Raw genomic sequence first — 27,500 nt, 5'->3', positions numbered from 1 at the left:
AGAAGAAGAAGAAGAAGATTATAATCACACCAGCGAGAACATCAATCACAATAACAAGAATATTGAAAACCTTTCATCCTAAAGGGAGTTAAGGACAAGTACGTAATATACTCTACGGAATTTAACGCCCGACTTAATTAAATGCAAATAATACCGAGAAAAAAAAAATATTATTTATGAAAAATGAAGTACGAGTCTCTGTCTTATTCCCCCTTTGACTGCTGAGTCCATCCATAACAATCTAACATCGTCCAGGTATATAATTACCTAAGAGAATATTGGTTTTAAGAAGCAGAAGGACAGTAATGAAAATTATTGTTATAATTGATAAGTACTATATTAACATAATTAACGTCACTTGCATTAAAAGCATGGACAGTATTAGTAGTATAAAAAAAGCCATAGAATATTCAAAGTAATGATAGTAGAAACAGTTGGACCAGTATATAATAATAGTACCCAACACGCATAATGACCTTAAACATTGTAACATCAGGTACCAAACGTAAAAGACGAAAGGATAGGTTAATTATGATAATGTTGCGACGTCTACCAACGTTTAATATATATATGTATATATATATATACATATATATATATATATATATAAATATATATATATATATAAATATATATATATATATATAAATATATATATATATATATATATATACACATATATACACATATATATATATATATATATATACAGAATATATATACACACTAGTGTACGCGATCCGTCAAAAAAATAAAACCGGCCAAATATTTAGATAGATTGTGCACACAGATTCAACCCTTCCCACCCAACACCCTCCACCCCCTTTCCTAACTACTACTAAGGGGTTTGGGCAATTTGTAGGAGATTGTCGTATTCGAGTGGTTGCCGTAAAACGTTACAAGAAAGATATATAAGCTAATGCCTATGTACTGTATGTATATATATATATATATATATACATATATATATATATATATATATACTTTATATATATATATATACTTTATATATATATATATATATATACTTTATATATATATATATATATATACTTTATATATATATATATATATATACTTTATATATATATATATATACTTTATATATATATATATATATATATCCCAAAAACTTGCTCTTTATTATATAGGGAGAGAGAGAGAGAGAGAGAGAGAGAGAGAGAGAATGAATTTGTTGACAAGACAAAAAAAAAAAACACAGCTTAATTAACTCAGGCAAAGAAGGTGACAAAAACGACTTTGCAACATCTCTTCTCACATTAGCGAAATCATTTAAGGCAAAATGTGGTTGTCCGAGACATAAGTCAGAGGAGGAGGAGGATAGGAGAGGGGATGCGGGTGGGGGGGGGGGAGGTAGGATGCTGGAAGTCTATGGGGGTAACTTAACACTACCTCAGCGGCTCCTAGTCTTCAAGACTTTTGGGGGCAGTAAAAGTCAAGCCCTTTCTGCAAGAATGACAAAATCAGCCCCGACGCTGGAGTCTGGTTACATGTGACAAGTAAGTTGTCCGAGAGAGAGAGAGAGAGAGAGAGAGAGAGAGAGAGAGAGAGAGAGACTCTCTGCCTCATTAAGGTGTGGTTTTATTCTAATTAAAGCTTCTGAACCCCAGGTTGCCTCTGCCTCCAACGCTTCCCAGTCCATCTCTGTTCTGGTGGAGTTGCTTTCCTGAGCTAGATAAGGATGAAGAAGATCTTCCACTCCACTCCACTCCACCCCAGTCGGGTAATATATAGGCTAATAATATATATATATATATATATATACATATATGTATATATATATATATATATGTGTGTATATATATATAAAATATTATATATATATATATATATATACATATATATACATATATATATATGTATATATGTATATATATATATATATATATATACATACATATATACATGTATATATATATATATATATATGTATATATCTATCTATCTATCTATATATATATATATATATACTGTATATATATATATATATTTATATATATATATATATATGTATATATGTATATATCTATCTATCTATCTATCTATCTATCTATCTATCTATATGTATGTATATATATATATATATATATAACAAGAAAGGAGAAGTTGCAAGAGTAACAACTGAATAATTTTTGATCAGACAAGACTGAAGGCGACTTAATTTCCTATTTTATGAAGACTACAAAAGTAATTAAGCGATTAATTTCCGTTTTAATTAAAAGTAAAATTCAAAAAAAATATATTACCTTTTCTAAGGATATTCAACGGCAAATATTTATCATCTCGTTAGTGCAAAACAACTCAGAAATATATTTACTTTTATTGAAAAAAAAAAATATTAAAGTCACGCCGGAAAAAATCACATGTCATATATAAAAAACGGTTGATAACACAGAGAAGGCAAAGAGATATAGAATGCTATCATACATTTTTGAAGACTATAGACATTGGTCTTTCAGTTAAACACTGAGATTTCCTGCCCCGAAATGGTACCAAGGGCCAAAATTTTGAGACCAGGCTCATGGAGTATTATATAAATAATTATTCCCTATTTCATTAAGCATAATCAGAAAAGATCTATATGACGACTTATCAAGGCAGCCGGACAATATCTTACTAATGGTATAGAGAGATTCGTCCTTCTGCAATATAAAGATATTAATGATGGAATTGGAAGGAAAGTCCAATGTTCGACCATTAGCGGAACGAACTAAAAGGTCGTCCAATTGTTCAGCAAGATGCGTTGGATTAAATACCGAACAAAGATGAAATATTTATAATGCTATATATATATATATATATATATAGTAACAAAATGAACGAAGAGAGTAATAATTAAATAATACTGAATATATATACAGTATATATATATATATATATATATACATAAACACACATGTGCTGTATATAGTATGCGTGTATTTGACAAAAACTAAGATAAATAGATGAACAATTACCAACCAAAAATATAATAAAAAAGCTAAACAAATGAAACAACAGTCCATGCTTGAACGCACCTTGATTAAAAAAAGCACCACAAACTAATGACAAATAGAATAAACCATGGCCCAAATTTCAGAAAATTAACGCCAGAAAAAAAAAATCGAGTCAATGACCCCACTGACCCATAGAAAATACAAATCTTTTATATGGATAAAAATTTTATGCAATCAGGTTTTGCAACAGGACACTTCACGTATCAAGTGTCGCTCGCCCGCCCTTCCAGTTCCCAAAGTTATCAGTCCGAAAATTCTCGCGTTACCCTATTCTCGAAAGTCGGTCATCGAAGGTATTTTGGATGGCTGAAAAGGTAATTATTCTACCCGTTATTATACTGAACCATTATTATTATTATTATTATTATTCACTTGCCCTAGTTAGATAGGCACTGCGCATCACGAGGAACTGGCTATCCTTTGATGAATTTAGGCAATGCATCCTTTATGGATTTAGTCAGTCTATGACTGGCGAAATCTAACTGAAGCGCTTTGCGTCCACAGGCGTAGGAGGAGGAGATGATGATGATGATGATTATTATTAATATCATCATTATTATTACTATTATTATAATTATTACTACTACCCTTATCTAAGCTACAACCCTAGTTGGAAAAGCATGATGGTTAAAGCCCAAGGGCTGCAACAGAGAAAATAGCCCAGTGAGGAAAGGATTTAGATAGAACAGTAAGCCTGAGTGCACCCTCAAGCATGAGAACTCTAACCCAAGACAGTGGAAGACCATGGTACAGAGGCTATGGCACTACCCAAGACATGAGAACAAAGAGACGCCTACCATAGCTAAAGAGTCTCTTCTACCCTTACCAAGTGGAAAGCATCCTCTGAACAATTACGGTGAAGTAATTAAGCCATTGGGTGAAGAAGATTTATTTGGTTATCTTAGTGATATCAGGTGTATGAGGAAAGAGGAAACTGTGTAAAGAATAGACTATTCAGTGTATGCATAAGCAAGGGAGAAATTAGCAGTAACGAGAGAGGGATTCAATGCAATACTATTTAGCCAGTCAAAGGACTCAATACCTCTCTAGCGGTAGTATGTCAACGGGTGGCTGGTTCCTTGGCAAGTCTTCTGCCTATTTCCATTAATAGTAATGGCAGTAGCAGTACAATTACCGATAACGTTATAATCATAATCACTTACTAGGTACAGTAGCATATACAAAATTGGTTTGATGGTGTCGTAAGGTGAACACACACATACGTATATATATATATATATATATATATGTTAGCAGCCCACTTTAAATCACAACAGGACGTAGAACTAATTAACTTTTATAATATATTTACCTTAAAAAAAACATGATACAATTGTGTTAAGTTCACTACATGTCATTTACGTCTCTTCTAGTTCTATCGAAAGTCAAAATTGCATAATACCACCTAAAACTTAGCATATCAAAAAAAATCTGAGAGAGAAAGAGAGAGAGAGAGAGAGAGAGAGAGAGAGAGAGAGAGAGAGAGAGAGCACGCTTAACAGTTGTCTCACGATCATATATATAAGGGTAACTTCGTCACAAAATGCCACTAACAAAAACTATAGTAAACAATAAACTTAATTATCTCTCTCTCTCTCTCTCTCTCTCTCTCTCTCTCTCTCTCTCTCTCTTCTTCTTCAAAGTACAGATGAAATTCATATAACCAAAACGAGAAGTATGAAATACAAATTTCTTCCTAACTACCAGTATTTCGTCTCTTTCCGAATAGCTAAACAACACTGTCTATCTCGCAGGGGAAAACAGCCCTAATTCATTTGGTACTTTAGCATCGCAATCAGTGTGTTTGTTATTTATTGGAGCAGATATCGATGTATGTCAAGGAAGACGTGTTTTATGGCTCCCCAGAAATTGATTCTAGACCATGTATGGTTGAGCTACAAATCATATATTTTTTCCCCTCTCTCTCTCTCTCTCTCTCTCTCTCTCTCTCTCATTTTTTGTGAAGTTTCAAATCTTTTTGTCTCTTATTTTTTTCAGGTTATTAAAAATCTTTCTGCAGCTTCTCTCTCTCTCTCTCTCTCTCTCTCTCTCTCTCTCTCATTTTTTGTGAAGTTTCAAATCTTTTCGTCTCCTATTTTTCAGGTTATTAAAAATCTTTCTGCAGCTTCTCTCTCTCTCTCTCTCTCTCTCTCTCTCTCTCTCATATATATATATATATATATATATATTCTTAACCAATATCAATATTCAAATTTCCTCTCCGATTTGTGGATTGATCACAAACACTATTTTCTTTTCTTCTTCATTAAATGTGACCCACTTGTGGTGTCACAAACTCGAGGGTCAGACAAGTTTATCGCAGGTCTACAGAATATACAGTATAGACCTTGCGTTTATTAATCGGGTCTACCATCTCCTTTCACAATGCAAAAAAAATAGCTATTTACATAGGTATTTCATGAGATAATCTCACATAGGTATTTCATGAGATAATCTTTCATAGGTATTTCATGAGATAATCTTACATTGGTATTTCATGAGACAATTTTTCATAGGTATTTCATGAGATAATCTTTCATAGGTATTTCATGAGATAATCTTACATTGGTATTTCGTGAGATAATCTTTCATAGGTATTTCGTGAGATAATCTTACATAGGTATTTCGCGAGATAATCTTACAGAGGTATTTCGCGAGATAATCTTACATTGGTATTTCGTGAGATAATCTTACATAGGTATTTCGTGAGATAATCTTTCATAGGTATTTCATGAGATAATCTTACATTGGTATTTCATGAGATAATCTTTCATAGGTATTTCATGAGATAATCTTACAGAGGTATTTCGTGAGATAATCTTTCATAGGTATTTCGTGAGATAATCTTACATTGGTATTTCATGAGATAATCTTACATTGGTATTTCATGAGATAATCTCACATAAGTATTTCATGAGATAATCTTCCATAGGTTTTCATGAGATAATCTTACATGGGTATTTCATGAGATAATCTTACATAGGTATTTTGAGAGATAATCTCACATAGGTATTTCATGAGATAATCTCACATAGGTATTTTGAGAGATAATCTCACATAGGTATTTCATGAGATAATCTCTCATAGGTATTTCAGGAGATAATCTCACATGGGTATTTCATGAGATAATCTTATATAATCTTCCACAGGTATTTTAAGAGATAATCTCTCATAGGTATTTCATGAGATAATCTCACATGGGTATTTCATGAGATAATCTTCCACTGGTATTTCATGAGATAATCTCACATAAGTAATTCATGAGATAATCTTCCATAGGTATTTCATGAGATAATCTCACATAGGCATTTCCTGAGATAATCTTCCATTGGTATTTCATGAGATAATCTCACATAAATATTTCAAGAGATAATCTTACATGGGTATTTCATGAGATAATCTTACGTAGGTATTTCATGAGATAATCTTCCATTGGTATTTCATGAGATAATCTCACATAAATATTTCATGAGATCATCTTACATGGGTATTTCATGAGATAATCTTACGTAGGTATTTCATGAGATAATCTTCCATTGGTATTTCATGAGATTATCTCACATAAATATTTCATGAGCTAATCTTACATAGGTATTTCTTGAGATAACCTTACATAGGTATTTCTTGAGATAATCTTCCATAGGTATTTCATGAGATAATCTCACATAGGTATTTCCTGAGATAATCTTACATGGGTATTTCATGAGATAATCTTCCATTGGTATTTCATGAGATAATCTTCCATTGATATTTCATGAGATAATCTCACATGCAATCTTCCATAGGTATTTCATGAGATAATCTTCCATATATATTTCATGAAATAATCTTACATAGATATTTCATGAGATAATCTCACATAGGTATTTCAGGAGATAATCTTCCATATATATTTCATGAGATAATCTTACATATGTATTTCATGAGATAATCTCACATAGGTATTTCATGAGATAATCTTATATAGGTATATTTCATGAGATAATCTTCCCTTGGTATTTCATAAGATAATCTCACATAGGTATTTCATGAGATAATCTTTATAGGTATTTCATGAGATAATCTTCCATTGGTATTTCATGTGATAATCTCACATAGATATTTCATGAGATAATCTTCCATTGGTATTTCATGAGATAATCTTCCATTGGTATTTCATGTGATAATCTCACATAGATATTTCATGAGATAATCTTCCATTGGTATTTCATGAGATAATCTCACGTAGGTATTACATGAGATAATCTTACAGAGGTATTTCATGAGATAATCTCACGTAGGTATTACATGAGATAATCTCACATAGGAATTTCATGAGATAATCTTACAGAGGTATTTCATATGATAATCTTACATAAGTATTTTATGAAATAATCTTACTTAGGTATTTCATGTGATAATCTTACAATTATTTCATGAGATAATCTCACATAGGTATTTCATGAGATAATCTTACATGGACATTTCCTGAGATAATCTTACATAGGTATTTCATGATATAATCTTCCATAGGTATCTCGTGAGATAATCTCATATGTATTTCATGAGATAATCTCACATAGGAATTTCATGAGATAATCTTACGTGGGTATTTCATGAGATAATCAACCTTCAACTGACATTTTTCTTACAGTACCTCGGTTCATTTGCCCAATTTACCTGTCTCGGTCCTCCCCAATCTAGACCGTTTACTATATGAGGAATTAACTATCTAATCACATTTCTATTTTTCTCTGTATCTGGACCCTATAATCGAATCCTCTTTTCTTCTCAAATCAATCTCTTGTAATATTAAATCATTGACCTAATTTCTATGTTAAAAAGGATTTATGAGACTTTCTTTTTTATTATTTGCTAACAAGGGAAGGTCTGGAAGTACTAAGACACTCAAAATTGGACATAATAAGGAAAGCAAAAATAGTTGACATAAAAGTCGTACCAAATTCTACAATGTGAGGTAGTGAGGTAGTCTATATAGCCACAGCATTTACTAAAATCTTAAGAAACATGATTATGAAAATCATCAGGTCTACCACATGCCCGGATAAAAGAGGAGGGTAGAGGGTATAATTTAACCCTATGCATTGAAAAATTCTAAGCTCTACTAAAACCTTCCAACCACCATGGGAGTCTAGTTCAAGCAGCAATCAGTAATAGGTCCAGATGAGGTTCTAAAGATAATAAGAACAAGATTAAGAAAGTTATCAGGTCTACCATATGCCCGGATAAAAGAAGAGGGGTAGAAGGTATGATTCAAGGCCATGCCTTGAAAAAATTTATGCGTTATCAAAACCTTCCTAGCACCATGGGAGTCTAGTTCAAGCAGCAATCAGTAGTAGGTCCAGATGAGGTTCTAAAGATAATAAGAACAAGAGTAGGTATACTAACAACATTAAGAGTAGTTTACGGTTTATTTTGGAAACTTTGGGAAAATATACCGGGCCCAAATGACGTACTTCCCTCTTGATAAACCAGTCTTGGATTCAGATACGCCTCGTTATTTTATACGTTATGAACAATCTAACACCTTCGTCAGCCTTATCCCCCCTCTCCTTCCCCCCTTCCCCCAAAATCCCCCAATCCCCACAACATCTATTAACATACTTCATCCAAACATGGCCAAGGGTGAGGTAGATCCGAGTAGGACGGAAAAAGAGGGAGAATGAGAGAGGCGGGAAGGAGGTAGGAGAAGGGGGTACGGGTGGGGGGTGAGGTAGAAGGTCCAAGATTGGGGGGTAGGGGGGATAAAGGTGACAATGTATAAGGGTGACAATGGTACAATAGCTGGACATTTGAATAGGTGGCTGCGGTATGCCAGTTAGCTTAAACCGCTCGTCCGCCACCACTCGCCCTCGCTCGATGGAGTTCTTTTCGAGGCTGGGACTCTGGGAGTTTTTGTTCAAGTCTCATTTTCTCTCTATTTACTGTGTTTATTTTCTTAAACAAGAGTAAAAACGACGAAGAATCCTTACATTAATATACTTATAAGTAGATAAATACAACTGAAAGAGAAAATATTTTAACTGAAATATTTAAGAAAAGCAAGGCAACGAACTTCCCCACTTGCCCATGTCATGAACGTGCCATTCTGAAAGACTTTTCTAACCCCGTTTAAGAAATTCAACCTCCTTCGGATACAAATTAGAATCTCTAAAGGTACAAAAGATGTTACAAAACAGAAGATAATAAATAAATCTTATCTACATGAGAGGAAGGTCAGTTTATGTCAGTCAGGCAGTGCCATTAACAAACTAGAGGCAAGTCAAGTTAGCGAATCGAATTCATCTTCTGGCCACTGTGAAAGCATTGACACTCCGCTTGATGAAGCACGACTGTTGAGAGAGAGAGAGAGAGAGAGAGAGAGAGAGAGAGAGAGAGAGAGAATCTGTGTATACCGTTATCTCGAACGCTTATAGTCAGTATCAATCCATCTTTTTTTCTTTGCCTAACCAAATAGTTTAGCTCAGCGGTAGTTTTATAGACGAATATCTTCGAATAGTTTCTTGTTTGAAGTACGCTAACAATGTACAAAATGTACAACCTTATCTCTGTATTTGTGTGCCAATGTACAAACGCACAACACACCGGTTTTATCGTCGCCAGCCATTATTTTTAAAAGACTGATTAATAGATGAGTTGAATTTAACCACTGCATCTTATGAAAAAAATTAAGCTACGTAAAGTATATACAAAAAATATATTACAAATATTTTTTCGAATGCCTTCAGGTTCTGAATTCTTCTACATTTTGGCATAAATAAGGACATTAAATTGTCTAAACCCTGGCATTCGGTGAAAAAATTTAATTTCTATGAATTGAATTTATAAAGTATTAATACAGTAACTATACAATATGAACTCAAAACAAATACAGTCATCTGTAATTGCTGTACAGTTATAAGAAACTGGCTTTAAGCCTCCGCAGACTCTTGCCCGCAAAAGTTATATAGATAGATAGATAGATTTTTATTGACCACAAATTTTACATTAAAAAATTTCAACAAATATAATTACATATTAACATTAATCTATTATACAATCGGGATATTTACATTATTTTATATACTATGTAATCCATGAAATTACATGATTTATAATAGTTCCTTAGCACATATCACAATTAAAACCATTAACCATATTTCCTATAAATCACTTTAACATAAAATTAAAAATTAATATTAAACCAAAGAAAATTAAATTCATAACTCAAACGGGTATGTTACAATATAATGTTCATGATTAACGTGGACTCCGAACCACAGAATTCAATATTAGCTTTAGAGAAAAGCACAGTTTCACAATTATGTAGCCATGGATTGGAAGGGCATGAAGTGGGCTATACCTTAGACCAGCGTTAATGAACAAAAGGATCTTGGAATAATAGCTGCGAGTGGATGGATGTTGGTTGACATGAATGCAGTCCTGGGCCGATGGAGAGAGTATTTTTTGAAGATTTTCTTAGTGTTAAGTAAAGTTGCATTTAAAAGACGATATTACAACGAATGGTGTTTATAATTGAAAGTACTTTGATTTGAATTAGATTTCTGATAGAACCAGTAATAATAATAATAATAATAATAATAATAATATTATTATTATCATCATTATTATTATTAGCTAAGCTACAACCCTAATTGCAAAAGCAAGATGCTATAAGCCCAAGGGCTCCAACAGGGAAAAATAACCCAGTGAGAAAAGGAAATAAGGAAATAAATAAATGATATAAGTAATGAACAATTAAATAAAATATTTAAAATACATTAACAACATTAATAATGATAAAGTGATAAAACGAGTATGTTTACGAAAACGATATAAAGGTGACCATTTTGGGTAGGAGATAATATAATGTAACAGAAGGACAGACCTTCAGTTGGGAAAGTCTGTTATCCAGCTGAAAGAGAAGGGAAAGATAGGAAAGGACAATAGGAAATACAACACGAAGATGAAAATAGATTAGACCCATCTGTTACTCATTGAATATTTTCTTGATAAGATGTCAATGGGACGGGCAGCCTTATGTCTTCATGTAGCCCAAATTTGAAGGACAAAAACAGAGATGGAAGGAGCTTAAAGGACACAAAGAAAGACTCTTTGGCTATGGTAAGCAGCTCTTCTGTGAGAAGGACACTCCAAAATCAAAACATTGTTCTCTAGTCTTGGGTAGTGACATAGCCTCTGTACCATGGTCTTCCATTGTCTTGGGTTAGAGTTCTCTTGCTGGAGGGTACACTTGGCCACACTATTTTATTTCTCGTCCGCTTGTTTTGTTAAAGTTTTTATAGTTTATACTGGAGATATTTATCTTAATTTTACTGTTCTTTACATATCTTATTTTTCCTTGTTTCCTTTCCTCACTGGGCTATTTTCCCTGTTGGAGCCCCTGGGCTTATAGCATTCTACTTTTCCAACTAGGGTTGTAGCTTCGCAAGTAATAATAATAATAATAATAATAATAATAATAATAATGGAAGGGATTTAAGTCTACATATCCTATCAGTCAACTTTTTAAAGACAACACATTCATAGACTTGACAATAAAGGCCTTATGTGATATTTGCGTTAGCTTGTGGGAATCTGCATAGGGATTCATTTCTCCTACAAGATTTCTAGATGGGAATTATATAGCAAAACGGGTTTGGAATCATAATTGATATGACTATCTCCCATATAATAAAAGAACAAGTCTCTCTCTCTCTCTCTCTCTCTCTCTCTCTCTCTCTCTCTCTCTCTCTCTCTCTATATATATATATATATATATACATATATATATATATTTATGTATATATATATATATATATATATATATATAGAGAGAGAGAGAGAGAGAGAGAGAGAGAGAGAGAGACTTGCTCTTTTATTATATAGGGGAGATAGTCATATCAATTATGATTCCACACACACACACACATATATATATATATATATATATATATATATATATATATATATATAATCTTTTCGGTCACACTCAGCTCTCCCCGTTTCTTGAGCAGCGTGAGAGGGAATAGTCCTACGCCGGTGAGAGGGGGATGCGTATACGTGTGTGCACATATCCATTAAACATCTAGCCGTCATAACAGACAGATCACGTACATTACTCAATATATAAATATTGACTTACTAAATCTTTCATGATGGTATCCATCTTTTGATGATTATTAATACTGATAATAATAATGACGATATTTTTCTTCTGTCTCTTATAATTACCTTTACTACTATCATATATAAAGTTCATTTATTAACATAAAACATGTGGAAAACGTCGCAGTCTTGCGCAGTGTCAAACGAGAGAAGAAGAAGAAGAAGAAGAAGCAGAAGAAGAAGAAGCAGAAGAAATAGCAGAAGCAGCAGCAGCAGAAGAAGAAGAAGAAGAAGAAGAAGAAGAAGAAGAAGCAGGAGGAGAAGTACATGCAGAAGAAGAAGAAGAAGAAGAAGCAGAAGAAGTACAAGCAGAAGAAGAAGAAGAAAAAGAAACAGAAGAAGCAGAAGGAGAAATAGCAGAAGCAGCAGCAGCAGCAGAAGAAGAAGAAGAAGAAGAAGAAGAAGAAGAAGAAACAGAAGAAGTACATGCAGAAGAGGAAGAAAAAGAAGAAGAAAAATAAAAAGCAGAAGGAGAGGAAGAAAAAGAAGCAGAAAAAGTAAAAGAAGAAGAAGAAGAAGAAAAAGAAATAGAAGAAGAAGAAGAAGCAGAAGAAGAAAAAGAAGCAGAAGAAGAAGAAGAAAAAGAAACAGAAGAAGAAGAAGAAGAAGAAAAATAAGAAGCAGAAGAAGAAGTACAAGCAGAAGAAGAAGAAGAAAAAGAAGAAGAAGAAGAAGAAGAAGAAGAAGAAGAGGGGGTACAGGGTATAGCCGAATACTTGATTTTATCTGGCATGTCATCGGCTTGATAATGCACAATGACATCTCCAGAAATAGACAAAGGCCATCTATCAGCTTTTGACAAAGAGACTATAAAACTGATCAAAACAAGCGGGCGTAGAATGCAAACATACGAACACGGGCTTAGTAACACCAGTGGCAATTTGGAAATATAAATGCAAAATGTAAGAGAGATTATTATTATTATCATTACTTGCTAAGCTACAACCCTAATTGGAAAAGCAAGATTACACAAGACCAAAATTACTGCCAGATCTTTGATCAGACAGCCTCTATATAGCGTTTAAAACGCTTCTAAATGACTAAAATTACTGCTAGATCTTTCCAAGCCCAACGGCTCCAACAGGGAAAACAGCAAGATGATAAATACTTCAAAATATTAAAAGGATGAGAAGCAAGATAGAATAGTGTGCCTCAAGTAAGAGATCTCTAACCCAAGACACTGGAAGACCAAGGAACATAGGCTATTGCACTACCCCAGACTAGAGAACAATGGCTTGATGTTAATTTGAAGTAGAGAGAGAGCAACTTAAAACAGATACAGAAGCCTAATGAAACTTAATCCGATCAAAATTAGTAGCCACAAACAACTTCAGATCGAAAATGCATAAATTTCAGTCAATAATACTGATTCAAAAGCAAACAGGCTTGAAAACTAGACGTTACTTGAAAGTAAACACATGCAAACCCCATATACTAAAATTAACTAAAATATAAATAGACTTGAACTCCACAATCAGATGCATGAAAACAAAATGATTTAAGATTAATTCAAAGTCAAGCATCGATTTACAAGTTAGATAAACAATTTTTAAATAAATGTTCCTACTTGAAAACAAACCTAGACTAACTAAAACTCAAAATTCACACTCGAAATCCCATACTTTAAAAACCCAAATGGAGACAATACAAAGCAAGCATTATTCCATTCTGAAGATTGAATTTTTTTTTTTTTTTTTTTTACTTTTTTGATCTTGACGATTACCTATTGCTACAACTGCATGGGTAAAATATAAGTAAAATACTGAAAAAAATATTATATGCAAACAAAAACAGATTAGGTATAATTAGGAAAAGGCTACAATACAGTAATAATAATAATAACAATAATAATAATCTAGAACATCAACTAAATGTTGCATTCCAGTCTCTTGCATCATGATTTCTTTCTTCTCCCTCCTTTCCCTAAAATTCAACTCAGCGAGGCGACTCTCAAACTGGGTCAATAACAAGTCGAGGATTAATCCTCGCTCGTTCTGAAATTAATTTCTAACCAGTGGTTCGATTGTAATGACCAATTAAACTGTAGTTAAGCTTCAATGAATCTTCATTCACTGGCACGATTGCAATGATTTATTTATAAGTATTTCGACTTCATTGACTCATCATCCGGTAGTTCGACTTCAATGACATTGGGTAGTTCGTCTTCAATGACATTCGGTAGTTCGTTTTCAATGACATTCAGCGGTTCATCTTCAATGACATTCGGTAGTTCGACTTCAATGACATTCGGTAGTTCGACTTCAAATGATTCTCCGTAGTTCGACTTCAATGACATTCGGTAGTTCGTCTTCAATGTCATTCAGTAGTTCGTTTTCAATGACATTTAGCAGTTCATCTTCAATGACATTCGGTAGTTCGACTTCAATGACATTCGGTAGTTCGACTTCAGATGGTTCTCGGTAGTTCGACTTCAATGACTATAGGTACTTATACAGCAATGAATAGTTATCAAACATTCCACAACATTCAGTAGTTCCACAGTACGGCCTCATTTTTCAGAGATTTAACTGCCAACTTACGAGTGAAAAGTTCGGAACCAATGACTAAAATTTAGAGGTCGACTTCTTATCTGCAAATTACAGATTCGACTGCAATGACTCAATAAGTAGTTGTTGTTCGGGTACCATGACTCGTTAATCCGTCATTTAATTGTTATGATTGACATACGTACTTTGACTGCAATGACACATTAATCAGCCATTCGACTGTGATGAATCGTCTAAGACCAGAATCCTGGGTGAAAAATAGAGTGGTCAAAGCAAGATCATCTTGTTTCGTTCGAAATTACTTTTACATGAACCAAGTTTCCTACACGCGGAAATAACTCCGGAACATCACTTACAGGAAGGTTCAAAATAATCATCTGGTGGCCGATGCGGTAACGACCCTGACTGGTGAACGACAGACTGGGGTTAGAGGCCCGCTCATACTTGTTAGTTTCTTTGGTCGCTACAACCTTATCATCCTTGTGAGCTAAGTATGGGGGGGGGGTTTCCGGGATGATATAGGTCTACCTGTCGAGTCATCAGCAGCCATTACCTGGCCCTCCTTGGTCCTACCTTGGGTGGGGGGGGGGGGGCATGGATGCTGATCATATATATATATATATATATATATATATATATATATATGGTCAGTCTCTCGGGCATTGTCCTGCTTGATAGGGCAATGTCACTGTCCCTTGCCTTTGGCATTCATGAGTGGCCTTTAAGCCTTTAACGTTATTCATTATATTTTTAGATCTGTGATTTACTAACAATCATCTAATTTAATTTTTTATTGTATTTATTATTTCTATGATTTAATACACGTTCGCTTACACAATAGATTACGACCATTATGAACGCATCCCCATTTCCTAGTTCATTCTCGTAACGATCGCGTATTCGTTAATGATCTACCGACGCATGAACAGAGCAGAGCGGTTGCTATCGGTCTTCGGTTCAATAAGGGAAGAAGCTCTTTTGATAATATATTGGACCAGCGTCAGTCGGTAACCTGTATTGTCGTACCGCCAGGTAAGTTTTTCAATAAATTAATCAACCAGATGACAAGGTGAATGAATGCTTCGGGGCCCCTCCTCAAAAGCGAGGAGAGAAAGCCGGGTACATACCTATTTATATGGTACCTCATTCTGGAAGGCGTAGATGAGGCCCTCGGGCTGTGGCTATCACGGCTTATGTCCTCTCTGTTTTGGTTAAAGGACTAGAATTCCTTTCGCGGTTCGTTTCATAATAGGATTCTTTCCTTATAACAGGCTCCTTTTACGGCACAGGCTCTTGCTCAGAACACAGGCCTATCTATTTTTACCCCAAAACACTCCTTTAACAACACGGGCGCTTGCTCAGAACACAGGCCTAATTTCTTCCTAAAATATTCCTTTAACAGCACGGGTTCTTGCTCAGAACACAAGCCTATTTCTTTTTTCCCGAAAACACTCCTTTAACAGCACAGACTCTTCCTCAGAACACAAGCCTAATTAACCCCCAAAACATTCCTTCAACAACACGGGCTCTTGCTGATAACACAGGCCTATTTCTTTTTCCTAAAAAAACACTTATTTAACAGCACGGGCTCTTGCTCAGAACGCAGGCCCAATTCCTTTCCTAATAACAGGCCCCTTTAAACAGAACGGGTTCTTATTCATAACACGGGCCTATTTCCTTTCACAAAACCAGGCCCCTTTACCAGCACGGGCTCTTACTCATAACACAGGCCTATTTTCTTCCCCAAATACAGATCCCTTTACCAGCACTGGCTCTTTCTCAGAAAACAGGCTTATTTCCTTTCACAAAACCAGGCCCCTTTACCAGCACGGGGTCTTACTCATAACACAGGCATATTTTCTTCCCCAAATACAGATCCCTTTACCAGCACTGGCTCTTTCTCAGAAAACAGGCCTAGTTCCTTTTCCCAACAACTGTTCCCATTTGGGCCCTTGCTCAGAACACAGGCCTATTTCATTTGCTAACAGCAGCCCTCTTTAACAGCACGGACTCTTGTTAAGAACACAAGCATAATTCCTTGTCTTGCTTAGTTCCTACCGTTGTTTTTTTGGGGGGTGGGGGGTGGGGGGGGGGAGTGGATGCTTCAAGGTGTTGAATATAATGCAGTTGCCCGATACTACGTCTTCAGATTGTAATCCCTGATGGAACTTGTTTAGACGAGCTCCACCTGTTGCTGCGTTAAAACGTTATAAGGATGCATAGAAAAAACATATAAAAGAAAGGGTTCCACTTCGTGCATAAACCGGTACTACTGGACTTTATAGTAATAATAATAATAATAATAATAATAATAAGACAGAATAATATAATAATAAGACATAATGATGGAACAAAGATTTTAAAAAAATAATCATAAGACTGAATGATAGTACAAACATTTTACAAATATTAATAATAATAATAATAATAATAATAATAATAATAATAATGAGAACAACAATAATAATAATAATAATAATAATAATAATAATAATAATAATAACAATATAATGATGGTACAAACATTTAAAAAAAAAAAAACTAAAGTCATATCAATGTTGAAAAATAAAATTGATATTGCTTTAGTATAAAAAAACCAAAAGGTTCTTGTTGGTACTAGCAATCGGATAATTAGCAAACTGCTTATAATTATTCTAGATTAGATCTTGAATGACCTTGTATAGGACAATTACGTACAGTATTATTTATTGACAAAATAGTAATAGATAAAAAAAAAATTAATGTGACTGGTAATTTCATTTAAACTTCGGTATTCTCACCACGTCTCCGTATTCCCTTCAGGGTAAAAGTTTCTAATTATGTAATTTTTGAGATATTAAGCTATCAAACTCCTCTCTGCTAGGAGGAAGGACGCTGGTGATTGGTACAACACATGAATATAATGAATGAATGAATGATTTAAAGTTTTCAGGCATCCTGACATCTAAGGTCATTGACGCCGGACATGAATATAAGCAACCGGGGTCTAAGTGATGTCAGGCAGGGCAGCCGATCGGGACTACGGTCTACCCCATAGCCAAAGAAAGTCCTTCAAAATGGGAAAAAAACCCGTTAATAGAAGAAGAAGCTACTGCTCCTCAAGATGCCTTTTCAGCTCGGTCTCCACCAAGCCTGGACAAGTAAAGGATATGAGGTTGCCTTTTACACCAACCTCGAAAAAAACATAAATACGGTAAAACCAAAAACATTCCACTTCATCTCGAACACGTGTGTGATTTTTCCTAGAATTTGGGTAAAATTATGCAAAATAGGAAAGAGAGAGAAAAACTGCACCAGGAAGGACTGCTACCTACGTCCAATTAGCAAGGAAAGGATAAACTTCGCGGTCAGGTGAAGGAACATTCTTCCCGACGCTTCTTACGCAAGATTAGAGATTAGTCGAGACGATTGGCTTCCAGTGAGTCGGGGCTCCGAGTTATGATGGGGAGAAAATAACAAAACGACAGGGCAGAGAGAGAGAGAGAGAGAGAGAGAGAGAGAGAGAGAGAGAGAGAGAGAGAGAGCAGCTTTGTTTATCAGCATGTAAAGCAGATAGTATATTCATTGAGAGAGAGAGAGAGAGAGAGAGAGAGAGAGAGAGAGAGAGAGAGAGAGAGAGAGAGAGAGAGCAGCTTTGTTTATCAGAATGTAAAGCTGATAGTTTATTCATAGAGAGAGAGAGAGAGAGAGAGAGAGAGAGAGAGAGAGAGAGAGAGAGAGAGATGACAGCAGCTTTGTTTATCACCATGTAAAGCAGATAGTACACTCATCGAGAGAGAGAGAGAGAGAGAGAGAGAGAGAGAGAGAGAGAGAGAGAGAGAGAGAGAGCAGCTTTATTTATCAGCATGTAAAGTAGATAGTACACTCATCGAGAGAGAGAGAGAGAGAGAGAGAGAGAGAGAGAGAGAGAGAGAGAGAGAGATGACAGCAACTTTGTTTATCACCATGTAAAGCAGATAGTACACTCATAGAGAGAGAGAGAGAGAGAGAGAGAGAGAGAGAGAGAGAGAGAGAGAGATATCCCATGAAGCATTAGTTCGAAAATTCTTAAATTTCACATTTTGATCTCCGTTTCTTTATTAGTCTTAAAAAGACATACCACTGACCTGCATTAAGATATAATGTCGAGTCAGGAAATGCCAGGAATTTCGCAAGCTTTCCCCTTTGGACAGATTTCGGCAGGGGTTAAGAAAAAGGACCAGCTGAATAGCCCAAGACCCTTGTTTTATTGCGAAACGACGAGTCTTTTAAGTATAAATACGACATCGTATCTCTCTCTCTCTCTCTCTCTCTCTCTCTCTCTCTCTCTCTCTCTCTCTCTCTCTCTCTCTCTCATTTACTATGTATTAATGCATAGTTTCCTTTCCTCACTGGGCTATTTTCCCTGTTGGGGCCCCTGGGCTTATAGCATCCTGCTTTTCCAACTAGGGTTATAGCTTACCAAGTAATAATAATAATAATAATAATAATAATAATAATAATAATATTAATAATAATAATAATAATAATAACGAGAAGTAATGTAGTGATAATTATTTTCCTTATTACAAGCTAAGCTATAACCCTAGATGGAAAAGCAAGATGCTATATGCCCAAGGGCTCCAACAGGGAAAAATAGCCAAACGAGGAAAGGAAATAAGGAAATGAATAAACCATATGAGAAGAAATGAACAATTAAAATATTTCAAGAACAGTAATAACATTAAAATAGATCTTTCAAACTTAAAAAAAGCAAGATATATAAGATAGAAAAGTGTGCTCGATTGTACCCTCAAGATAAAGAACTCTATCCCAAGACAGTGGAAGACCATGGTACAGAGGCTATGGCACTACCTAAGACTAGAGAACACTGGTTTGACTTTGGAGTATCTTCCTAGAAGAGCTGCTTACTATAGCTAGAGAGTCTCTTCTGTCCTTACCAGACATCTCTTGATATGGTAAAAATACTTACAAAGACATGCCAAAATTATGACACTCCATCTTCCCACCATAAGTTCAACAGTGTAACTGTTTAGTTTTTTCATAAAGCTGATATTCCACATAAAAATGGGGAAATACTTGTAATTTTTCATTCTTCCTTCTACTTGGATCAGTACACAAACCACTGACACACCAATTCACATTTTTTTCGATTTGTCAAAAGTTCCTTCAATATGAAAAAATAATCAGTCGATATTTGGTTATAGTTATTAACCACATTCGTTAGTGAAAGGGGATCAAATGAAGCAAATGATATAAAATTTGAAATTAATTCTTTGCTTATCAGTGGGTTTTTTTTTTCTCAACATAAGAGTTCCTAAATTTTTCTTTTTCATCATAAGAGTACTTATTTTTTTTCTGTTTTACTCACTAAATACAAAAATATAAATATTGATATAAGGATTGACGAAGAAGGACTGTGATAATAATTCGTATTTCATATTCTAATAAATCTAAGCTCTTGAGAAAATGATGACGTGAACCAAATATACGAGATTTGAACAGCAAGTTAAATTGTTATTATTATTATTATTATTTTTATTATTATTATTATTATTACAAGCTTGGCTATAACCCTAAATGAAAAAGCAAGATGCTATGTGCCCAATGGCCCCAACAGGGAAAAATAGCCCAGTGAGCAAAGGAAACAAGGAAATACATAAACTACAAGAGAAGAATAAACAATGAAAATAAAACATTTCAAGAACAGTAACAACATTAAATTAGATCCTTCAGATCTAAACTATACCAAATTAAAAGAAAAATAAGAGGAAGAGAAACAAGATAGAACAGCGTGCCCTAGTATACCCCCCAAGCAAGAGAACTCTAATCCTAAACAGTGGAAGGCTATGGTACAGAGGCTATGGCACTATCCAAGATCAGAGAATAGTAACAATGAGTTCAATCTAGAGAGATTTTCTGCCAATGTGATTGGTAAACGATCGACCGCAAATCACAAGTGAGCAATTACTTGGGGGAATGAAAACTATAATTGTTCTAATTCAATAACCCAGAAAAAAAGTTTTATGGAAAAAGAAAACGAGAAGTTAAACATAAATACGATGTTTCCATATATACATACATACATACATATATATATATATATATATATATATATATATATATATCACACATACACACACACACACACACATATATATATATATATATATATATATATAATCATATATATATATATATATATATATATATATATATATATATATATATATCCAATGTCTAAACATCTTTATGAATGGGAATTGGACAAGAAGCATTTAATAACTATTGCACCAAACTAAAAAAAAAAATAAATAAATAAAATAAAAAATACAAGATAAAGAGAGAATTTCTTCAATTCTGAATAGTGGTCTTAAGAGACTATTGTCTGTTTCAGGGTTAACGTCTTGAAATAGTCACTTTGCTCCCGAAAAGGATAAAAAAAAAAGGGGAAAAAGTTAAGCGTTAATTACGACATTAAATTACCCATAAAACCAAGTTCTAATGATATCAGATTGCTGGTTTCAAGTGTTGATATCACATTTGTACCAATCAGCTATACTGAACGTCCTCAATACAGTCAATTGTGACGCCAGATAATCCTCAGTCGGTCATTCCATCAAACAATCAATCTATCATCCATTACCTGGTCTCATCCCTACAAGACATTCCTGTCATACTTACGCAGCGTGTCGGATAACGAACTCTCCCTCGACCTATTCACTCAGTGTTTAAACTTTTAAGGTAATTATCATAGTTTGAGGCAATTTACATGGTTTCAATGTAATTTTTAAGGTATTTCTATGTAATTTCGGTTTCTGTAGCTTCAAGTTTAAGGAAATTGAAAAAGTTTTATGTTAACCTAAGGTAAAAGGCAGCAGCATCTAACCAGGTTTAAACCCTGCTCACATCCTCCTCCCCCTTCCACTAATTCAGCCTCCATCACCCTACCTAAACAGATACTCTTTACTAAAAACTCTCAAGGATGCAAGAAAACCCAAAAATCAATGAATAACTAAAATACCCTTTCCTCCAAATCTAAATTGACATTCTTAAACGAGAAATTCTATGTAAACTGACTCACTTACCTAAAAATATCTATCTAAAATGACCCTCTAAATTAAAAATTCCATCTAAATTGACCCTCCAAACTAAAAATTCTATCTAAACTGACCCTCAACAAAACAATCTCTCTAAACTTACCCTCTAAACTAAATATTCCATCTAAACTGACCCTCTAAACTAAAAATTCCATCTAAACTGGCCTTCAACAAAAAAATCCATCTAAACTGACCCTTAACAAAAAATTCCATCTAAAGTGACCCTCTAAACTAAAAATTCTATCTAAAGTGACTCACAACAAAAAATTCCATCTAAATTGACCCTCCATACAAAAGATTCCATCTAAACTGACCCTCTTAACAAAAAATTCTATCTAAACTGGCCTTCAACAAAAAATCCATCGAAGCTGACCTTCTTAACAAAAAAAAAAATCCATCTAAACTGACCCTCTTAACAGAAAATTCTATCTAAACTGACCCTCTTAACAGAAAATTCTATCTAAACTGACCCTCTTACCAGAAAATTCCATCTAAACCGATCCTCAACTAAAAATTCCATTCATCCTACTGACCCTCTTAACTAAAAATTCCATCTACACTGACCCTCAACAAAAAATTCCATCTAAACTGACCCTCAACAAAAAAATACATATAAACTGACCCTCTTAACTAAAAATTCTATCTAAACTGGCCTTCAACAAAAAAATCCACCTAAACTGACCCTCTTAACAAAAAATCCATCTAAATTGACCCTCTTAACAAAAATTCCATCTAAACTGACCCTCTTAACAAATATTCCATCTAAACTGACCCTCTTAACAGAAAATTACATCTAAACCGATCATCAACTAAAAATTCCATTCATCCTACTGACCCTCTTAACTAAAAATTCCATCTACACTGACCTTCAACAAAAAATTCCATCTAAACTGACCCTCAACAAAAAAATACATCTAAACTGACCCTCAACAAAAAATTCCATCTAAACTGACCCTCAACAAAAAATACATCTAAACTGACCCTCAACAAAAAATACATCTAAACTGACCCTCTTAACTAAAAATTCCATCTAAACTGACCCTCAACAAAAAATTCCATCTAAACTGACCCTCAACAAAAAATTCCATCTAAACTGACCCTCAACAAAAAAATTCCATTCATCCAAACTGACCCTCTTCACTAAAAATTCCATCTAAACTGACCCTTAACTAAAAATTCCATCTAAATTGACAATCTTAACAAAAATTTCCATCTAAACTGATCCTCAACAAAAATTTCCATCTAAACTGACCGTCAACAAAAAATTCCATCTAAACTGACCGTCAACAAAAAATTCCATCTAAACTGACCCTCAATAAAATTTCCATCTAAACTAACCCTCAACTAAAAATCCCATTCATCTAAACTGACCCTCTAAACTAAAAATTCCACGAAAACTGACCCTCTTAACTAAAAATTCCACGTAAACTGACCCTCAAACTAAAAATTGACTTGAACACTTACCCTGAAACCCGAGGGACGAAGGGAGATTCCGCGAGGCTTCCTTAGCGAGACCACTTTGGGGAGGCCCGTCCACCCACTTGCAGCGGTTGCTGGGACATCCACTCACCTGGAAAGGAGAGAAGAAAAAGAAAAGAAAATATATGAGGTCCTTTGACTCGATAAAAATAACCCGTCGACATCATATTCTCCTACCTGTCGCCGCCAGACCTTCGCGGAATCTGTCATTTTGATTAATATGCGGAGATTGAAGCTTGGCTGAAGAAGAAGAAGAAGAAGAAGATGATGATGATGAAAGAAGAGAGGGAGAGGTAGAGGAAAGAAAGACTTGTATATCTTATAAACTGATGAAAGGTCATAAGGTATGGCAATGAATGGAGATGAATATTAAGCTAATATTAAACGATTATAAAAGCAAACGACGGTATTGACATATGGCTATAGGACTGAAAAAAAAAGAAAAAAAAAAAAAGTTTCAGACAGCGACCAAAAAAAAAAACACACAAAAAAGAAAACACAGAACTTTCAGTAATGAGCTTTTAATTCGAAACACTGTTTATCATTAAAGGTAATTATTCTATTTCCAGTAGCACTGCCAGTGACAACGTGCAACCGCAAAGTTACTCAGTAAATGCCGCCTCGGGACCAAAGCTCCAAGTTCCAGGTGTCTTTTTTTTTTTTTTTTAATATTTTTTATGGATCTTTTAATAACCAGGGGCAGTTACGTTGTTGCGAGCATAAGCAGCCTTAGAACTAATACTATAGGCTCAAGATCCTTTTTAGCAGCATATTGGAAACGTTCCTGCCTTGCGATCACCCGGACTGGGGTTCGAGACATGCTCAAGTTCGATAGTCTATTGTGAGCTAAAAATGGGGTGTGGTGGAGTCTACAGGTCTTCCTGCTGGGTCATCAGCAGCCGTTGTCTGGACTTCCCTGGTCCTAACTTGGGTGGAAAGGGGGCTTGGGCACTGAACATGTGTATATATGGTCAGTCCCTAGGGCATTGTCCTGCTAGGTAGGGAATTGTCACTGTTCCTTGCCTCTACCATTCATGTGTGGCTTTTAAACCTTTAAACCTTAAAACTGACAGGAGCTGCATGCAACTATCAAGTATGGTTGCAAAGAACGTCAACATACAAGCATTAGCTCTTCCAAGCAACTGGAAAATAAGAATACCAGTATTTCTCTCGACCAAGACATTATAAATACTTTCGCATTGAACCATTACCATTTCCACTGCATAATGACTATTCTCCCGGACCCTAGGATTGGTCTCCGGCATTCTGTTTGGTCTCTGTGCCAGCCGTTAGCCCAAGCATCCAGAAGTCATCAGGAATGATCACCACTGATCCAGAGGACGTATCTTAATAAACTGCATTCTTCTTCTCCTTCTTATGAGCTTAGACGATCGTAAATAAATGTTATATTTCATATATACGTAAGTCAAGAATCCGAGACTGGTATGGTTGCAAAAAATCAGTCTTCATGCTTTTCTTATATGAGACAGGTATGGTTTAAAGATTTAAAAGCCGCTCATGAATGGCAGAGGCAAGGGATGGCGACATTGCCCTATCAAGCTGAACAACGCATTAGAGACTGACCAAATTATATATGATCAGCGCCCAAGCCCCCTCTCCACCCAAGCTAGGACCATGGAGGGCCAGGCAATAGCTGCTGATGACTCAACAGATAGACCTATACGCTCCCCCAAACACCCCACCCTTAGCTCACAAGGACGGTAAGGTTGCAGCGACCAAATAAACTAACGAGTTTGAGCGGGACTCGAAACCTAGTCTGGCAATCACCAGGCAAGGACGCTACCACCAGGCCACCACAAGGTCGATCACTCGAAGAACGGTCTTGAAGCCTTTCTCTTTTTAGCTCATGATTAATCCGCTTTTTTGAAGTAGTCAGATTATATGACTCAATGAGTTTCAGGAGAAAGTGGGTCATCCCACATACTGGTGGTTAATGGTTTAATCCAAACAGTTATTCCTCATTAATATTACGATCTATGCACTGATGTTTTTTCATATCTCGGTTTGAACACTTGTGGATATAAATGTTAATTTAACAACTATTCTATCTATTTTTCAAGAGTAATTAACAAATAAATGTTAATTTAACAACTATTCTATCTATTTTTTCAAGAGTAATTAACATATAAATGTTAATTTAACAACTATTCTATCTATTTTTCAAGAGTAATTAACATATAAATGTCAATTTAACAACTATTCTATCTATTTTTTCAAGAGTAATTAACATATAAATGTTAATTTAACAACTATTCTATCTTTTTTTCAAGAGTAATTAACATATAAATGTTAATTTAACAACTATTCTATCTTTTTTTCAAGAGTAATTAACATTTAAAGGTCAATTTAACAACTATTCTATCTATTTTTTCAAGAGTAATTAACATATAAATGTTAATATAACAACTATTCCATCTTTTTTTCAAGAGTAATTAACATATAAATGTTAATTTAACAACTATTCTATATATTTTCCAAGAGTAATTAACATATTTTCCTTGGTGAAGGTTTGAATGGCTTTGTTTAATTCAATAGGTTTTAAGTTTGACTCTATTACTATTAGAAGTAAACAACATCTGTTATTACTTTTAATAATAATAACAATAAAAAACATGATAATAATAATAAGTAATAAATACTAATATCATAATTTTCATATTTATGTTACTCGTAATCTAGAATGAATATATCAAGAACTACTTGTAGTTTAATATTTGAAAACACGAAAGGCATCTGCGCTAGTAACAAGTTATTATATTTTAATTCTATCTATCTCTCTCTCTCTCTCTCTCTCTCTCTCTCTCTCTCTCTCTCTCTCTCTCTCTCATCTCCTCTCTCTCTCTCTCTCTCTCTATATATATATATATATATATATATATATATAATATATATATATATATATATACATATATATATATACATATATATGCGTGTGTGTGCGCATGTGTTCGTGCATGTGTATATGCATTTATATAAATAATTAGATAACAGTGAAAAAATTGAATATTATTGTAGCAAATAACATGTGATGCTTCAATTACTTCCAGTGACGAATAAATAAATATATTCAAAAGTTGAATAAATTGATAAATTTAAAGTTCTGGAAACGAATCGTCTCTTGTCATTCGCAACAAGAATAGAATCATCCCCAGATTGCTTACAAACAAGAATAGAATCATCCCCAAAATGTTTACAAACAAGAATAGATTCATCACCATAATGTTTACAAAGAAGAAAAGAATCCTCCACATAACGTTTACAAGCAAGAAAAGAATCTTCCCTAGCATGTTTACAAACAAGAATACAATCATCCTCATAATGTTTAAAAACAAGAATAGAATCTTCCCCATAATGTTTACAAACAAGAGTAGAACCATCCCCATAATGTTTACAAACAAGAATAGAATCATCCCCAGAATGTTTACAACCGAGAATAGAATCATCCTCATAATGTTTACAAACAAGACTAGAATCATCCCCCTAATGTTTATAAACAAGGATAGAATCATCCCCATAATGTTTGTAAACAACAATAGAATCATCCCCATAATGTTTACAACCAAGAATAGAATCATCCCCATAAGGTTTGCAAACAAGAGTAGAATCATCCCCATAATGTTTTCAACCAAGAATAGAATCATCCCCAAAATTTTTACAAACAAGAATAGAATCATCCCCATAATGTCTACAAATAAGAATAGAATCATCCCCATAATGTTCACAAACAAGAATAGAATCATCACCATAATGTTTAAACACAAGAATAGAATCATATCCATAATGTCTACAAACAAGAATAAAATCCCCCCCATAATGTTTACAAACAAGACTAGAATCATCCCCATAATATTTAAAAACAAGAATAGAATCATCCCCATAATGTTTACAACCAAGAATAGAATCATCCCCATAATGTTTAAACACAAGAACAGAATCATATCCATAAAGTCTACAAGCAAGTCTACAAACAAGGATAGAATCATCCCCAAAATTTTTACAAACAAGGATAGAATCATCCCCAAAATTTTTACAAACAAGAATAGAATCATCCCCATAATGTTTACAAACAAGAATAGAATCATCCCCATAATGTTTAAACACAAGAAAAGAATCATATCCATAATGTCTACAAACAAGAATAAAATCCCCCCCAAAATGTTTACAAACAAGAATAGAATCATCCCCATAATGTTTATAAACAAGAATAGAATCATCCCCATAATGTTTAAACATAAGAATAGAATCCTCCC

At 34.3% G+C, this 27,500-nt stretch overlaps 1 protein-coding gene across 4 annotated transcripts in view; it reads right to left on the bottom strand.

The window, feature by feature from the left end:
• The window catches only part of LOC137638583 (uncharacterized), a 244,971-nt gene that overhangs the window by 30,506 nt on the left and 186,965 nt on the right, over positions 1-27,500 (bottom strand). For 3 of the 4 annotated variants that reach the window (XM_068370771.1, XM_068370770.1, XM_068370769.1), the window contains one exon: positions 23,215-23,320. The exons of the other annotated variant lie outside the window; for it this stretch is intronic. The gene's annotated coding sequence lies outside the window, so the exon portion shown is untranslated. The remainder of the gene's footprint in view (positions 1-23,214; positions 23,321-27,500) is intronic. 4 annotated transcript variants of the gene reach the window in all.

Source organism: Palaemon carinicauda, chromosome 3 (genome assembly GCF_036898095.1).
Source record: "Palaemon carinicauda isolate YSFRI2023 chromosome 3, ASM3689809v2, whole genome shotgun sequence".
Taxonomy (NCBI): Eukaryota; Metazoa; Arthropoda; class Malacostraca; order Decapoda; family Palaemonidae; genus Palaemon; species Palaemon carinicauda.
The sequence above is the reverse complement of the archived record's forward strand: the minus strand, read 5'-3'. Positions and strand labels throughout refer to the sequence as shown.